This window comes from Halichoerus grypus, chromosome 6 (genome assembly GCF_964656455.1).
Source record: "Halichoerus grypus chromosome 6, mHalGry1.hap1.1, whole genome shotgun sequence".
NCBI classification, from domain to species: domain Eukaryota; kingdom Metazoa; phylum Chordata; class Mammalia; order Carnivora; family Phocidae; genus Halichoerus; species Halichoerus grypus.
This window is the reverse complement of record NC_135717.1, coordinates 54,130,357-54,148,054: the sequence shown is the minus strand read 5'-3', so window position 1 is coordinate 54,148,054 and position 17,698 is coordinate 54,130,357. Positions and strand designations below refer to the sequence as shown.

Sequence of the window (17,698 nt, the reverse complement as noted above, 5' to 3'; positions counted from 1 at the left end):
TAAAAATTTAAATGTGAGAGTTCACAGAGGTAAGGTTGTTAATTGTGACTGAAGTGGATCTCTTTTAGGGCAGTATTTTTTAAAGATTCTCAGGTGATTTCTTTGTGTGTGAGGCTGTCGTAGGTAGTCTACATATAATTCTGGCAGTTCCTTCCTGGCCGTGGTAGTTTCCTGGTGTGGGAAGCTCACCTTGTGGGCTCTTCCGAAGTTTGGTGGCTGACCTTGCAAGCTAACATACATGGTCTGGCAAATTGTGCATTTTCTGGGAACACGTAGCTGCTTACTAAGAAACTGTGAATTAGTTGCTTATATTGTGTGAGACATAACTTAACCTGCATTTAGAACAAAAGAAGAAAGAAAAAAGAACATTTAAAGATATATAATACAGGTCCACAATCCATTACCAAGACATTTGGAGCTAGGTATTCTTGGAACTCATAATGTTTCATATTTTGGAAAGACAGGATGGTGGATATACTAAATATTTCATAATCATCTAGGGGCTTGGGGCAGCACCCCCTAACACCCTCTCTTAAATCCAGGTCAGGTTTGGTCACCGGAAGAAGCTGGATCAGGTTTTGCTTGTCAAATGAGTTACAAAAAAAGAAACTTTTATTTTCACAGCCCTTTGGATTTCTGAATCTTGGATGAGAGATTGTGCCACTGTAATTCTGTGGTGACTCCCATCTAGGTGTTATCAATCATTAATTAAGACTTTGGGTGTTCTTTGATAAAACCTCTAGCTCCCATAGACTAGTCTAGACAGAACTTCTTTCTCCCAGGAAGGAGCTGAAAAGCACCTGAGACTCTCAGAAGATTAGGACTCCGGGCTCCTCACTTCCTTCTTTTGGCTACACACCTTACCTTCCAGATTCATCCAGAAGAAATGATTGTCAAGCGCCTATTCTTTCTTGGTGTGTTTGAAATAAAACGATTCCACCAAATATGAAATGGAAAAGGGGATGAGCAGTATATATTAAGTTTTTAGTTTGTTTTGGGGTATGCTTTTCACTGATAAAAATTTTCAGCATGGAACAGGGTCTGCATTCAATACCCATCGAGGACATTTGCTCACCGTGTTGTCTTCCTTCTAAACAGGTGGGTCAGCTGGGGTTTCTTCTCCTCAGGTCAGGAGAGCCAAGAAGCCGAGAGGAGCAGCTGCTCTTCCTTTCTGCAGCCCCCACCCTCAAGCCTTCTCTCTCATCAGACTGAAGGTCTGTTCAGACTTTGCAAGCAACTGTCTGCTATTCTCTTTGGCGGTAATGTTTACAATCGGCTGCAGAAGACGTTGTTTACGGGGCTCTTGCCTTATTCCTTTTGAATTTTTAAAAACCTATTTTGAAAAGAACGGATCAGATGTTGGCGCCTTAGTGACGGAGCAGCTATAAATACATTCCAAGGAATCTTGGGCTTTGCAGTTCCTAGCAGGCAGTAAACTTTCTCACTTGCTGGATATTATCTAAAGACTGTCTATCCCAGGAATTCAGGTGTTCCCCTCATTTCTGAGTCTCCCACTGCTAGTCAAATATTTACCTCTCATATATTTCTATTCTTCCTCACTCCTAAATTAATAAATTCCTTGTTTCTTTCCGAAAGGAGTCTGGAGTTTTCTCCTTTCCAGATTATATTTATATGTATTTATATTTGCCTCCCCAGAAAGTTCAGTGTCACAGCTCCTTGACCTCAGGATGTATGTGCTCAAGAGTCTGGTTCAGACCCAAACTTTACAAATGATCTTTGCAGTCTTCTTTGCTTTCTCTAGTAGTTTATTGGTGTTTGCTAAAAATTTCATTCTACTGGAAAATCTTATTACTGTAATATCATCTTGACTATACAAAGATGGAAGTAGAAATAATAAGAGAGAAAGAGCACCAGATTGAAATTTGAATCCTGTGTTTGCCTGTGGCTAGTTGTGCTGAGAAAAGTAACTCACCTTTTCTGGCCCTCAGTTTTTTGTCTTAGGCTGTAGCTAATAATGTCTACCTAATTGGGCTATTCCATTAAATGGAAAAATATAAGTAAAATAAGTAACAGAGTGCCCAGCTCAGGGTAGACACCTCAATAGATAGAAGTTGAATCTGAATGGAATTTTTCTTCTCAAGAGTTCATTTATTGTCACAACGTTCTACACAAAGGTATGATGAGCATTGGCCCATTTTATTGATGAGGAAGTAAGGCAAAGGAGACATTTAGTGACTTGCCCCCTGAAGCCAGGAAATGAATTCAGGTCACTTGATTTCTGGATTGGATGTAAACTTTTAGGCTGAGAAATTCAGGGGTGAGAGAATTTGATGATTTGGAAACTAGAACTTTAAAGTGATCTTTGGGAAGTAGGCACATTCACATGACATGCTTTTGGGTTTTAATGATATTGCAAGAAATAATCAAAAGAAATTACCTGACGTGATTGGAATTTGGTAAGTCATGACCATAATGTGCTCTAGAAGGTCACCTGTGATCAGTAGTGGGCTACCTCTTTTATGTGGGGTGGCTCGATATTTCTGGAGCATCCTGTAATTCTACACACCTCCATGATGCTATTGCTTCATGTGAAATGCAGAAGAATTTAGGTCAACTGTCTTGTCCAACAACAAAAACATGATGAGTATGTTCCTGGATCTTTTTATTGCAGCCTCATATACCAGTTGTCTGGAAATACCTGAGAAATGTATTCATTAGCATGTCTCTGGAATGCCTTTTAAAACTCTTGAAACTCCACAATCTCAGATGAAGCACTTTTGAATTGTGCTTTATTTGAACTAGTTTGACTATTAGTAATTTTCTTGTCTGTCTTCCCTTTTCTATTAGACAAAAAAGATAATATATTATAATGTGATACTTTATTGTTCTGTGTTGAAGAGTTGCCTCTCACTTGTTTCAATTGTTAGAAAATATAAGGTTGATTTTCTTTTCCTGTCTTCATAGTAGTATCAATTATTTTCATCTAACCTATGCTTATCAGAACACACTCCAATTTATGTAACTCTTTCCTGGGGGTGGGGGAAATAGGTAATATAGTGCTTGGGAAAAATCAATGCATATCTATGAATGTGCTTTGGTTAAAAACCTACTTGTGCCTTAATTTTAAACCTAGACCTTCATGAATAAATACTATATTTAAAAAGACAAAAGGACACTTACGCGCTTTTATTAATCATTGTAGTTAACTCGAATGGATTTTTCCCCCCAGCTGTAAGAATGATGATGAATTGAAAATTTAATATTTTTAAAGTGACTATCATGTGTGGTTTAAGTGGAGGGGTGATTGTGGCAGTGGCCTTTATACACTTTTCACTCCTAAGATTTTGAGTCTTTTTTTTTTTTAACAACTAATAATTTATTTATTAAAAAGGTTGATTTAAGCATCTGCAATGGTGACTTCAACCTCAACTCCTTGCTCAATACTGATGGGAGTAATCTGCTTAACAATCTCAGAAGGATGGTGCCAATCAATGAGACGCCTGTGGATCCTCATCTGAAAATGATCCCAAGTCTTAGAATCTTCACCACAAGGAGTTTTTCTTGTAGTGATTCTCAATAGTCTTGGTAGGCATCCAAACTGGTCCTTTCACTTTGAGATTCTTTTCATTTGGGCCTCTGAGCAAGCCAGCACATACCTTCTCTAAAGATTTTACGTTGCGGCTGGTAAGAGTAACTCTAATCTGGTGACTCCCTACCTCTGATTCCGCGGATGTCTTCCCGGTGTCTTTAAAAGCCATGGATGGCTGTGGCGCGGCTTCCTGACCCACTTGTTCTTTGGTGAGAGCAAACAGCGATGAGTCAGGAGCAGGAGCTGGTGTCCCAGGCTCCGCGACCGCGTCTTCCCCAAAGAGGGCAGATCTTGAGTCTTTGATGACCGTGACACTTACTAGGAAATGGAGGCAAGCAGGAAGGACTCCTAGGTTACCCATTCTCTTAGCTTCACTGGCCCCATTGAACAAAATCAAAAGCCTCACAAAAATAACCACACACAAGCTTATTTTCTGTTTATGCATAGAAATCCTACCTTGTATTTCTAGCAATTCCCCAGTGTTTTGGGGGTCAGTTTTGCAAGAGAAATGTCCAAGGCTTTGAATGCTTGTCCAGGGCCAACCTCTGCTTCTACTGTCCTTAATGTCCTGCTTGGGATGGTGGCAGGGTGTGGCGCTGTAGATACCTCTGATGCAGCCCCGTCTTGCTTTGGGAAGCTTACATTCTTTCATGGATGGCCCCTCCCACTTCCCTCTTCTAATTACAGAATAATGACATGTATGCAGAAACTCTGCCATCCCCAACGAATACATCAAGGGAGAATGGTTCTTTAGCAACAAACACAGAGGACAAAATGGTTTCTCTGATTCTGTGTTTGCTGATTATCAATGTGCCTGAATAATTTCACATGTGTGGGCATTCTGGAAAATGCGAATAGCTGTAGGACAAGCGTAGAAATTGCAATGCCCATTCCTAAGTAGACTGACAAAGAGGCCTCCTAAATCAAAATAAAGTAGAGTTCTAAAAGCAAGTAGACTATTAGAAAGAAAAAGATGATGAGACCCTTGAAAATTTGCCAGTTGCTCTGCTAGACAGTGGGCATATGAGAAATTTAGGCCCCACTGAAGAATCTTATTGATTTGTCCATTGGCACTAACCTTGCCTTGAACTCATCATTACCTTTGAATATTTATGTGACCCAAGTCCGAGGATTTTTCCCCCCCTGTGACATGCAGTAGTTCACATGCTGACTTTAGGCATACGATTTGGTAGTAAAACTGTAAAATGAAAATAAATGTTTTAGAGGATATTAGGTAGCAACTTAAATATCTTCCGATGGGAAATTTGTTTAAAAATGATGGACTAGCAATATAAGGCAATTCTATGCAGTAATTAAAAAAGATTGAGGTAGATTTAGCTTACTAATCTGGAAAGATTGCTAAGTTATATTTTTAAGTAAAAAAAGCAAGTTGTATTTGTACAGTATGATCCTATTTTTAAAAACAGCAACAAAGTCCCTATGTATGTACATAAATATAGAAAACTGTCTCAGATAATGACTTTTTCTCCCTTCCCCCATCTCTCTGTGTCTGTCTTTCACTATGTCTTGGTCTGTCTCTCTCTCTAGGTATATATTATTTGCTTACTTTGCTAACCTAAAAGTTGGTATTGAGTTTTATCATATACTTTTTGGGGGAATTTTACTTTGAAATAAATTTAAACCTGTAGAAAAATTCCAATTTCAAGAACAGAACATAGAAGTCCTATATATCCTTCCCTAGATTCACCAATTGTTGATATTCTACCATATTTTTCATCTCTCTCTATATATACACATATTTTTTCTCAACCATTTGGAATTATGTTGCAAATGGTGCAATGTTCCATTACCTCTAAATGCTTCAGTGTGCATTTCCTTAAAACAAGAACATTCCTGGGGCACCTGGGTGGCTCAGTCGTTGGGTGTCTGCCTTCAGCTCAGGTCATGATCCCGGGGTCCTGGGATTGAGCCCCACATCAGGCTCCCTGCTCGGCCAGGAGCCTGCTTCTCCCTCTCCCACTCCCCCTGCTTGTGTTCCCTCTCTCGCTGTCTCTCTCTGTCAAATAAATAAATAAAATCTTAAAAAAAAACAACAACAGAATTCCCTACATAGCCACAGGATACCCATCAAAATCAGGAAATTGACACAGATATTGTACTATCTTCTACTCCACAGATCCCTGCTCAAATTTCCCTGATTGTTCCGGTGCTTAAACTTCCAGAATCGCACACTGCATGTAGTTAGCATGTCTCTTCAGTTGTCTTTAATCTGGAAGAAGCTATTTAGTCTTTATCTTTCATGACCTTGACATTTTTGAAGTGCCCAAATCAGTTACTTTGAAGAATGTCCCTCAATTTGGAGTGGTCTCATGTTTTGTCATAATTAGATTCAAGTGTATCTTGAGAATATCACAGAAATGACCACACGTTCTCAGTGCATATTATCAGCAGGTACATGACGTTGATTTAACCTATTACTGGCGACACTGACTTTTATCATTTGGTTAAAATGCTGTCTGTCAGGTTTCTCCACAGTACAGTTAATTAATGAGTACTTTGTGATGGGGTATTAATAAGTATTGACAAGTATACATTAAGACGTTAATAAGTATTTTGTGAGGAGATACCTCAAGACTGTATTAATACCTGGTTCCTTATTAAACCTTTACCCATTATTTGTGGCATCCACAGATGCTACTCCTGACCCAATTATTATTAACATGGTGGATAAGTAATTACATAATGCTACCATTTCTTCTACACATATTTGTTGGCATAAGGTAGAGCTTCCTCTTATTTATTTATATCAGTCTGGATTCATGGATTCCTGTTTTATTGAATGAGTTATAATCCATTACTAGCATTATTTACTATGATGCTCAAGCTGGCCCAGATTTAGCCAGTGAGAGCCTTTTCAAGCTCCTGTGACTTTTGACAGTTACCATGATTCTTGGAGAACTTCCTTATTTCTGCCATAAGAGATTTCAGGCTGATCTGATACTTTCCCTGCCCTAGCCCTGGAGTCAGCTATGTCTGCAAGGAGCCCTAGTTCTTTTAGTTGAGAATGTTATTTAGAAATCAGGGTTTAGGCATTAAAAGTGCTCAGTGCTATCAGAGTGTCATCAATTCTGGGTCCTCTCAGTGGGTAGAGCTATACATACATGCACACATACACATATGCTATCTACCTCGGTAGCCATATTTCTCTATTTTAGATACCCTGTGTTCATGCCAATGCCCCTGATTACAATCCAATATCACATGAGTCTTGCCTTTTCCATGTTTGTGCCTCCCTTCCTCAACAGTGAGAAGACTGGCTTCCATTATCTTTAAGGTATGTGATTAATTCTTTTGCATGTGACCAATCTCCCATTCATGCTGACTGTCTTCTTATCTCTAGTGCTTCTCACTCACATTGGCCAGTGCAGGTCAAGAGCAAAGTGATTCCCCCCAACTCTGGTGGTACGCCAGCTGAGGGTTCCAAATCTATGTTGTTTTGAATGAATCTTGACTATTTTATTGAGGGGCTATAATCTAGGGATTAAGTGTGAGGTCTCCACAGTCAGAATGTCAGGTCTACATAGTAGATATGCCACTTGCTAGCTGTGTGAACTCGGGCAAATGAGTTAACCTCTTCTAGTCTCTAAGATTCCTCTCTCCAAAGGGAGGCCATAAACAGGAGAAAGCAAGCCACCTTGCTACTTTTCTTTCATTGGGTATAGATCCTGAGTCTCAGAATAAAGGGTGCTGCCTTCTCTGGTCAAGTAGCCAGTGATCAAAGAATGAGCAGCAACCTTCAGCAGGCCACAGGGGGTGGGGTGGAGAGCATGAGAGGGCTTCAGGGGAGTGGGTGGCTGTATCAGTCATCAAAAAAGGGGCTTGCCTATGACATCAGCTCACTTGGGATCAGTATAACCCAGTGAAGAATGATGAAATTCAGGCTTCAGTTTCTTTATTTGCAAACTAAAGATGGTGATGTGGGTTAACCTACCTTAGAGTATTGTTGTGTAAGGGTCAGCTGAGCTAATGTTTTCAGTGAGTGAAGTGGGAGACATTTAGAGAATATTTTCCACCCCCTGCCCCCTTCTAAAAATAATACATATTCACCGTAGGCAATTTAGAAAACTCATCTAAGCAAAAATAATCGCTATCACCGATAATCCCATCAGGCAAAGATAACAACTGTTTACATTTGGGGATGGGTCCCCCCAGTCTTATTTCTAGGCACATCAGGTCTAAGTCACTAAGATGGAGTTTTCCCTTCTCCTCCCCACCTCTCCTCCCCTCCCCTCTTCTCTCTTCTCTTCTTTCTCTTCTCTTCTTCTCTTCTCTTCTCTCTCTTCTCTTCTTCTCTTCTCCTCTCCTCTCCTCTCCTCTCCTCTCCTCTCCTCTCCTCTCCTCTCTTCTCTCTTCTCTTCTCCCTGTGTGAGGTGAGACCAGATTCTCTCCAGGTACCACTTCCTAATTCTCCTAAGCCTCTTGCTGGCTGGACCCAGCAGTACAGTACTCTATAAAGCAGAGGGCAAGCAGGCCCAGGTCCATGCGTGCACCCTGTGGACCATGCACCGTGCACTCCTCCTGGTGGGCACTTCTGTCTGTGGCAGCATCCTCCGATGAAGTTCTTCTTCCGTCCCAGGTGCGAAGGCCAAGGAACAGGTTCCCTCACTCTTTGATCATAATGACTTGTTTACTGTGGAAGCTGGCTGCAGTCCAGATTCTGGAGGAAACAGCACAAGCATTTTCTATTCAAGTGCTACTCCCTTGTAGGCTCTTTGGGCTGAGGTGTTTGGGAGAGCGAATGTGGCTCTAGAATAGATTCAGAGGATGTGGGGGATCATCTCGCCAGGAGATGTGCACACACTGACTCATAACCTTTCCACCCCTCCTGTCCTTCCTTTGATGTTGGTGTCAGCATATCTGGCTGATCCACTGACCATATGCTTGGCCATTTTGCAAACATTTCCTCAAACATTACGTAACACTATGTTTGTGCCTAGGGATAAATGGGAGGAAGAAGAATATGTAAAAGTTAGCCTTTTTTTTCTCCCTCAGAAGTTTTACCACATAACCAATGAAAGGATACTAGTCTGAGTTCAAGTTGGCTCTGTGGAACTTTCGAGTACTTCCTCTAAATGACTCACTGATCTTCCTGTCAGTTATGTCCACCAACACTCACCAGTCTGGGATGCTGTTCTGGCACCGCCATCTTAATATTTTCTGTCATTTAATACACATACTAATATGTGCTAGGTATTCGGCCCAAACTTTGTTCCTCACTTCCTGTCAGTGGTTTGGAATTTCACCCTTAGAGATTTGAAACCTTTGTGTCTGGAAGATTTTATTCACCAAAAAGAAAGAGTCTGACTAAAACATAAGTAACCCCTGAGCTGTTTCAGTGAATATGCTGCTGTGTGTTGGTTGATACAAGCTCTGTAAGGGAAGAGGGAGAGGAACATTCCAAGGGAGATGGCAACAAGGGACCTAGGAGGTCCTACAGACAAGTATCATGTCAGGATGTATGAGGAGTTTGCTGGTTTCATCATTTAGCGAGCATCTGGATGTAGCTCATTTCTTTTCCTTTTTTTTTTTTTTTCTTTTTTGACTCTCAGAGGAATGGGCTCAATCATGACACTTCATATTAACAGTATTCACTGTATCTGTTGAAGGAATAGTTCTGGGAGGAATGGCACATTTTGGGAATCCCGGGACAGCTGATGGTAATTTCTGAGGAAATGGATAGGACTCTGATCCAGGGAATGAATGTGAAAAAGGCTCTCATGGGTTCTTTGGCTTTTATGCTGTGTAAGCAAAGACATGCATTCTTGGATCTGCCTTCACACCCTCACAGGGGCCAGCTTCCAGAGCCATGGCAAACCTTGAGAAGATAATAACAGGAACTATTCCCGATAGAATGAAATTTTGTGAAACCATCTACAGAAGGACTAAATTCAAGAAATTGTATGTTTGATACTTTTTGATGACAAGCAAAATTATTATTATTATTTTTTAAAGATTTTATTTATTTATTTGACAGAGAAAGCAAGAGAGCACAAGTAGGGGAAACAGTAGAGGGAGAGGGAGAAGCAGGCTCCCCGCCAAGCAGGGAGCCTGATGCAGGGCTCAATCCCAGGACCCTGAGATCATGACCTGAGCCGAAGGCAGACGCTTAACCATCTGAGCCACCCAGGCGCCCCGAGCAAAATTATTTCTTATTAAGGGGTTACAAATGGAACCAAAACAATTAGTATGGAACTGAAAAAGAAGACAGATATTGTTCCTAAAAAATCATTCATATTAAGTAGATAATAATTCTATTTTGCTGAGTGAAGATGTAAATATATGCTGATGGTACCTATTGTATATGTAAATCTAGACTGATGATACATACTGTATTTTTAAATATGCAATAATTGCAAAGCACATCACTTTAGAAGCAACGAGTCATTGAAGAAATGCAAAGGGAAAAGGAAAATGTATATTGGAAGGTTATATGAGCAAAAATTGTGCATAAGCTTGTATTTTGAAAAAATTAATTCACAAAAATATTATATTTTAAAATATGTCCTTTCTACCTCTCTTTATTATTTATTCTATAAATCTTACCATCATGTTGGAATTTACTTTCTAGTCTCCACTTCTCATAACCTACGTTTCACATTGTGTTTCTCTGTGGTGAGTTTGGATAATTTTCCACAGCTCTGTCTTTTTTTTTTTTTTTAAGATTTTATTTATTTATTTGTCAGAGAGAGAGAGAGAGGGAACACAAGCAGGGGGAGCAGCAGGGAGAGGGAGAAGCAGGCTCCCCACCTAGCAGGGAGCCCGATGCGGGGCTCGATCCCAGGACCCTGGGATCATGACCTGAGCTGAAGGCAGACGCTTAACCAACTGAGCCACCCAGGCATCCCAGCTCTGTCTTTCAGTACATTCTTTCTTTCCTCAACTATATCTAATCTACCTATTATGCTGTTCAATCCATCAATTATGTTTTAAAATTGTAAAAACTACATATGTATTTAAATAACAGCCTTATTGAGATATAACTCACATCTCACAAAATGTAACCTGTTTAAGTATACAATTCAGTGCTTGTAGCGTATCATGGAGTTAGATAACCATCACCACTACCTCATCTTAAAACATTTTCTCCACCCCCAAAAGAAACCCTGTACCCATTAGTAGTCATTTCCCTTTCCCCTTGACTACCAAGCCCAGCAAACACTAGTTTCATCTCTGTCTCTGTGGATTGCCTGTTCTGAACATTTCATACAAATGGAATCATACCGTACATGGCCTTTGGTATGGCTTCTGTCACTTGGCATACTGTTTTCAAGATTTATTTATGTTGTAACATGAATCAGTACTGAATTCCTTTTGTAATATTCCACTGTACAGATATACCACTTCTTTTAATCCATATTCATGAGTTGAGGACATTTGGGTTGTTATAATATTTAGGCTCTCATGAAGAATGCTGCTATGAACACTTGTGTACAGGATTTTTAAATTTTTTAAATTTAAATTCAATTTAGTTAACATATAGTGTATTATTAGTTTCAGGGATAGAATTCAGTGATTCATCAGTTGCATATAATATCCAGTGCTCATTACATCAAGTGCCCTCCTTAATGCCCATCACCCATTTACCCCATCCCCCCACCCCCCTCCCCTCCAGCAAACCTCAGTTTGTTTCCTAGAGTTAAGAGTCTCTTATCATTTGCCTCCCTCTCTGTTTTCATCTTATTTTATTTTTCCTTCTCTTTGTACAGGATTTTTTTGTGCATTTACTTGGAGTTTTGCACCCTAATAATAAATATGCAAAATTTGTGTCCAAACCTAAATGTGGTACAGGATTGGGTTTTATCCTCACCCAGAATCCTTGGCAGTGATGATTTTTCCTTGAGCTTATTGGCCTGTGAGAGGAATTCTTCTGGGTCTCGTAGAGCACACTGTTTTCAAGCTGGCCTCAGGGCTAGCCTCCTGCCTCATATGGACCAGGATACCATTCTATGCCCTTGGGGTTCTAATCACTGGCTCCTAGCTGTGGGAATCTTTTTTATTTAGGTCCATATCTATGTAAATCATTATTCACCAACACTTGGTTTTATTGGATTTGAAAAATTTTTTCAGTATGCTTGAGTGTTTTATGGACTGTTATTATTATTTTAATTTGTATTGTCTAGTAGGCTAAATATCTTTTCTTACTGTTATGTGTCCTATTCTGTGAATTTCTTCGTTTTATCTTTTGTCCATTTGTCTCTTTTCCTGTTTTTCATTTCTTAAGTGATCTGGAGAGTTCTTTACATAATTGAAAATTTATTTGTCAGTTATATGCATTACAGGTAATTTTCTTTCCTGACCTGTAACTTTGCTTTTGTCTTTGTGTTGCCTTTTGCTATGCAGAAAATTTTTCCTTTTAATGTAATCACATTTAGCAATGTTTTCCTTTAAGATTTATGTATTTCCTATCATATTAAAGAAATTCTTTCCTGCTATAATATCATACAAATATTCTCCTATTATTCTAGAAGAATTAAAGTTCTTTTACATAAAATTACATAATAAACAGAAATTTTAAAAAAATTTTTATTGTTATATTAATCACCATACATTACATCATTAGTTTTTGATGTAGTGTTCCATGATTCGTTGTTTGTGTATAACACCCAGTGCTCCATGCAGAATGTGCCCTCTTTAATACCCATCACCAGGCTAACCCATCCTCCCACCCCCCTCCCCTCTAGAACCCTCATTTTGTTTTTCAGAGTCCATTGTCTCTCATGGTTCGTCTCCCCCTCCTATTTCCCCCCTTCATTCTTCCCCTCCTGATATCTTCTTCTTCTTTTTCTTTTTTTTAACATATATTATATTATTTGTTTCAGAGGGTCAGATCTGTGATTCAACAGTCCTGCACACTTCACAGCACTCACCATAGCACATACCCTCCCCAATGTCTATCACCCAGCCATCCCATCCCTCCCACCCCAACCCCCACTTCAGCAACCCTCAGTTTGTTTCCTGAGATTAAGAATTCCTCATATCAGTGAGGTCATATGATACATGTCTTTCTCTGATTGACTTATTTCACTCAGCATAATACCCTCCAGTTCCATCCAGATCTTGCAAATGGCAAGATCTCATTCCTTTTGATGGCTGCATAATATTCCATTGTATATATATACCACCTCTTCTTTATCCATTCATCTGTCGATGGACATCTTGGCTCTTTCCACAGTTTGGCTATTGTGGACATTGCTGCTATAAACATCAGGGTGCATGTATCCCTTTGGATCCCTACCTTTGTATCTTTGGGGTAAATACCAGTAGTGCAATTGCTGGATCATATGGTAGCTCTATTTTGAACTTTTTGAGGAACCTCCATATTGTTTTTCAGAGTGGCTGCACCAGTTTGCATTCCCACCAACAGTGTAGGAGGGTTCCCCTTTCTCAGCATCCCCACCAACATCTGTCATTTCCTGACTTGTTAATTTTAGCCATTCTGACTGGTGTGAGGTGGTATCTCATTGAGGTTTTGATTTGGATTTCCCTGATGCCAAGCGATGTTGAGCACTTTTTCATGTGTCTGTTGGCCATTTGGATGTCTTCTTTGGAAAAATGTCTGTTCATGTCTTCTGCCCATTTCTTGATTGGATCATTTGTTCTTTGAGTGCTGAGTTTAAGAAGTTCTTTATAGATTTTGGATACTAGCCCTTTATCTCATTTGCAAATATCTTCTCCCATTCTGTCGGTTGTCTTTTGGTTTTGTTGACTGTTTCTTTTGCTGTGCAAAAGCTTTTTATCTTGATTAAATCCCAATAGTTCATTTTTGCCCTTGCTTCCCTTGCCTTTGGCGATGTGTCTAGGAAGAAGTTGCTGCGGCTGAGGTCGAAGAGGTTGCTGCCTGTGTTCTCTTTAGGATTTTGATGGACTCTTGTCTCACATTTAGGTCTTTCAACCATTTTGAGTCTATTTTTGAGTGTGGTGTAAGGAAATGGTCCAGTTTCATTCTTCTGCATGTGGCTGTTCAATTTTCCCAACACCATTTGTTGAAGAGACTGTCTTTTTTCCATTGGACATTCTTTCCTGCTTTGTCAAAGATTAGTTGACCGTAGAGTAGAGGGTCCATTTCTGGGCTCTCTATTCGGTTCCATTGATCTATGTGTCTGTTTTTGTGCCACTACCATACTGTCTTGATGATCACAGCTTTGTAATAGAGATGGAAGTCCGGAATTGTGATGCTGCCAGCTTTGCTTTTCTTTTTCAAGATTCCTCTGGCTATTTGGGGTCTTTTCTGGTTCCATACAAATTTTAGGATTATTTGTTCCATTTTTTTTAAAAAAGTGGATGGTATTTTGATAGGAATTTCATTGAATGTGTAGATTGCTCTAGGAAGCATTGACATCTTCACAATATTTGTTCTTCCAATCCATGAGCATGGAACATTTTTCCATTTCTTTGTGTCTTTCTCAATTTCTTTCATGAGTATTTTATAGTTTTCTGAGTACAGATCCTTTGCCTCTTTGGTTAGATTTATTCCTAGGTATCTTATGGTTTTGGGTGCAATTGTAAATGGGATCGACTCCTTAATTTCTCTTTCTTCTGTCTTGTTGTTGGTGTATAGGAATGCCACTGATTTCTGTGCATTGATTTTATATCCTGCCACTTTACTGAATTCCTGTATGAGTTCTAGCAGCTTTGGGGTGGAGTCTTTTGGGTTTTCCACATAAAGTAGCATATCATCTGCAAACAGTGAGAGTTTGACTTCTTTGCCAATTTGGATGCCTTTTATTTCTTTTTGTTGTCTGACTGCTGTGGCTAGGACTTCTAATACTATGTTGAATAGCAGTGGTGAGAGTGGACATCCCTGCCGCATTCCTAACCTTAGGGGGAAAGCTCTCAGCTTTTCCCCATTGAGAATGATATTTGCTGTGGGTTTTTCATAGATGGCTTTTATGATATTGAGGTATGTACCCTCTATCCCTATACTCTGAAGACTTTTGATCAAGAAAGGATGCTGTACTTTGTCAAATGCTTTTTCTGCATCTATTGAGAGGATCATATGATTCTTGTTCTTTCTTTTGTTAATGTATTGTATCACGTTGATTGATTTGCGGATGTTGAACCAAACTTGCATCCCAGGGATAAATTCCACTTGGTCATGGTGAATAATCCTTTTAATGTACTGTTGTATCCTATTGGCTGGTATTTTGGTGAGAATTTTTGCATCCATGTTCATCAAGGATATTGGTCCGTAATTCTCCTTTTTGATGGGGTCTTTGTCTGGTTTTGGGATCAAGGTAATGGTGGCCTCATAAAATGAGTTTGGAAGTTTTCCTTCTGTTTCTATTTTTTGGAACAGTTTCAGAAGAATAGGTATTAATTCTTCTTAAATGTTTGGTAGAATTCCTCTGGGAAGCCATCTGGCCCTGGGCTCTTGTTTATTGGGAGATTTTTGATGACTGCTTCAATTTCCTTAATGGTTATAGGTCTGTTCAGGTTTTCTATTTCTTCCTGGTTCAGTTTTGGTAGTTGATACATCTCTAGGAATGCATCCATTTCTTCCAGGTTATCTAATTTGCTGGCATAGAGTTGCTCATAATATGTTCTTATAATTGTTTGTATTTCTTTGCTGTTGGTTGTGATCATTCCTCTTTCATTCATGATTTTGTTGATTTGGGTCATTTCTCTTTTCTTTTTGATAAGTCTGGCCAGGGGTTTATCAATCTTACTAATTCTTTCAAAGAACCACCTCCTAGTTTCGTTGATCTGTTCTACTGTTTTTTTGGTTTCTATTTCATTGACTTCTGCTCTGATCTTTATTATTTCTCTTCTCCTGCTGGGTTTAGGCTTTATTTGCTGTTCTTTCTCCAGCTCCTTTAGGTGTAGGGTTAGGTTGTGTATTTGAGACCTTTCTTGTTTCTTGAGAAAGGCTTGTGTTGCTATATACTTTCCTCTTAGGACTGCCTTTGCTGCATCCCAAAGATTTTGAACAGTTGTGTTTTCATTTTCATTTGTTTCCATGAATTTTTTTAATTCTTCTTTAATTTCCTGGTTGACCCATTCATTCTTTAGTAGGATGCTCTTTAGCCTCCTGTATTTGAGTTCTTTCTGACTTTCCTCTTGTGATTGAGTTCTAGTTTCAAAGCATTGTGGTCTGAAAATATGCAGGGAATGATCCCAATCTTTTGGTCCCAGTTGAGACCTGACTTATGACCTAGAATGTGATCTATTCTGGAGAATGTTCCATGGGCACTAGAGAAGAATGTGTATTCTGTTGCTTTGGGATGGAATGTTCTGAATATATCTGTGAAGTCCATTTGGTCTGGTGTGTCATTTAAAGTCTTTATTTCCTTGTTGATCTTTTGCTTAGATGATCTGTCCATTTCAGTGAGGGGGCTGTTAAAGTCCCCCACTAGTATTGTATTGTTGTCGATGTGTTTCTTTGCTTTTGTTATTAATTGGCTTATATAATTGGCTGCTCCCATGTTAGGGGTATAGATATTTACAATTGTTAGATCTTCTTGTTCGATAGACCCTTTAAGTAGGATATAGTGTCCTTACTCATCTCTTATTACAGTCTTTGGTTTAAAATCTGATTTGTCTGATACAAGGATTGCCACCCCAGCTTTCTTTTGGTGTCCATTAGCATGGTAAGTGGTTTTCCACCCCCTCACTTTCAATCTGGGGGTTTCTTTGGGTCTAAAATGAGTCTCTTGCAGACAGCATATTGATGGGTCTTGTTTTTTAATCCAATCTGATAGCCTTTGTCCTTAGATTGGGGCATTTAGCCCATTTACATTCAGGGTAACTATTGAAAGATAGGAATTTAGTGCCATTGTATTGCCTGTAAGGTGACTGTTACTGTATATTGTCTGTGTTCCTTTCTGGTCTATGTTGCTTTTAGGCTCTCTCTTTGCTTAGAGGACCCCTTTCAATATTTCTTGTAGGTCTGGTTTAGTGTTTGCAAATTCCTTTAGTTTTTGTTTGTCCTGGAAGCTTTTTACCTCTCCTTCTATTTTCAATGACAGCCTAGCTGGATATAGTATTCTTGGCTGCATATTTTTCTCATTTATTGCTCTGAATATATCATGCCAGTCCTTTCTGGCCTGCCAGGTCTCTGTGGATAGGTCTGTTGCCAATCTAATGTTTCTACCATTGTAGGTTACAGACCTCTTGTCCCGAGCTTCTTTCAGGATTTTCTCTTTGTCTCTGAGACTTGTAAGTTTTACTATTAGATGTCGGAGTGTTGACCTATTTTTATTGATTTTGAGAGGGGTTCTCTGTGCCTCCTGGATTTTGATGCCTGTTTCCTTCCCCAAATTAGAAAAGTTCTCTGCTATAATTTGCTCCAATATACCTTCTACCCCTCTCTCTCTTTCTTCTTCTTCTGGGATCCCAATTATTCTAATGTTGTTTTGTCTTATGGTATTGCTTATCTCTCGAATTCTGCCCTCGTGATCCAGTAGTTGTTTCTCTTTTTCTCAGCTTCTTTATTTTCCATCATGTGGTCTTCTATATCACTGATTCTCTCTTCTGCCTCATTTATCCTAGCAGTTAGCGCACCCATTTTTGATTGCACCTCATTAATAGCCTTTTTGATTTCGACTTGGTTAGATTTTAGTTCTTTTATTTCTCCAGAAAGGGTTTCTCCAATAACTTCCATGCTTTTTTCAAGCCCAGCTAGTATCTTTAAAATCATCATTCTGAACTCTAGTTCTGACATCGTACTAATGTCCGTATTGAGTAGGTCCCTGGCAGTCGGTACTGCCTCTTGTTCTTTTTGTTGAGGTGATTTTTTCCATCTTGTCATTCTGTCCAGAGGAGAATAGATGAATGAGAGAACAAAATGCTAACAGGGTACCAACGTCTCCAGAAAATATACTCTAAACAAATCAGAAAAGACCTGAAACCAGGGGGAAAGAAAGGGAAAGAAAGAAAAAAGAAAAAAAAAAAAAAAAAAAGAAAAAGAAAAAGATAAAAACAAACAAAAACAGAACAAAACAAAACAAAACAAAACAGAATATGATCAAATGTGATCAGGCTGGTGCATAGATCAGTGCCACACACTAGATTTTGGGTATATTTTGGTCTGTTAGAAGAAAGTGCCTCCTAAAATTTTAAAGAAACAAAAACTTATATAAGTACAAAAATAAGGGTTAATACGATGAGGGATGGAATATGACTGTAAAG

General features: G+C 39.2%; 1 pseudogene; it reads right to left on the bottom strand.

The window, feature by feature from the left end:
- Window positions 1–3,345: 3,345 nt before the first annotated feature.
- Window positions 3,346–3,719, bottom strand: LOC144382100 (small ribosomal subunit protein uS10 pseudogene; annotated as a pseudogene).
- Window positions 3,720–17,698: the final 13,979 nt, after the last annotated feature.